The following is a 1,035-nucleotide window of genomic DNA, read 5'->3' on the forward strand; positions in this document are numbered from 1 at the left end:
CCTTCTCTGGGCCAGCCATTCAGTCTCCACTAGAACTATCAGCAAGCCAGGAGATTCTTGAAAGCCCTCCCAGCAAAACAGGAGATTAGTTGAGTGAGCAAAGCAGACATCCCACCAGGTGTCTACTAGACACCCCCCCTCCCTCTTTTCAGCACTGCCTTACTGCCTTTTCCTAGCCTCTGTTTCAAGAGCCCAGTGTTCTTCCAAAGTCCCCCTTTATGAGTAGAGGAATGAGATCTGATAAATCTCTTTAATTTGAGAATTTGGGGACTTAAAATATGTTGAGATAGTCCAAAAGAACCGCAGGCAATGAGCAACGCTGAGCCAAAGTAATGAGTCTCTGATGGTGGGATTGAAGTGTGAATAAGGAAGCTACCTGGGTGTGTAGGGAAGGTTCATTCACCTTTTGCCCTTCAAATCACACCTTGTGACCACCAACTTCTTTGTTGTGGTACATGGCCTTCCCATTGCCATGGCTTCTCTTGTTGCACAGCACGGGCTCTAGAGCATGGACTCAGTAGTTGGGGCTTGTGGGCTTAGTTTCCCCACAGCACTTGGGACCTTCCTGGACCAGGGATTGAAACCATGTCCCCTGCATTGGCAGGCGAATTCTTTACCACTGAGTCACCAGGGAAGTCCCATACCTTCTCTTTTACAGTTGTGGGGAAGGCCAAGTTTCCTTTCTGCCCTAATCTTCCTACCTTTCAATATCTAACACCTCCTCCTTCCTCCACCCTCCCTTCCTCCACCCTCCATTCCTCCACCCTCCCTGAGGCTCTTACCACACCTCTGATTTATGAGACTCTTCCTAATCAATCCTGGGTAACAGAGAACACCCAACAGTGAAGAGAAAACCAAACCCATCACATAAATACTGTACTTACTTGTTTTGTTAGCACTCAGAGTGAAGCTTGCTTCCTTCTCTGTGCTATCTCTGTATCTCTGTGTACAGAATGCCCAGAATCACTCAGGCAACCAGATAGAATGGAACTTTAAAGAAACAATCATCTTTTTTTTTTTTTTTTTCATTTTAAA

The sequence above is a fragment of the Bison bison genome, unplaced genomic scaffold (assembly GCF_000754665.1).
Source record: "Bison bison bison isolate TAMUID 2011002044 unplaced genomic scaffold, Bison_UMD1.0 scf7180017854874, whole genome shotgun sequence".
NCBI classification, from domain to species: domain Eukaryota; kingdom Metazoa; phylum Chordata; class Mammalia; order Artiodactyla; family Bovidae; genus Bison; species Bison bison.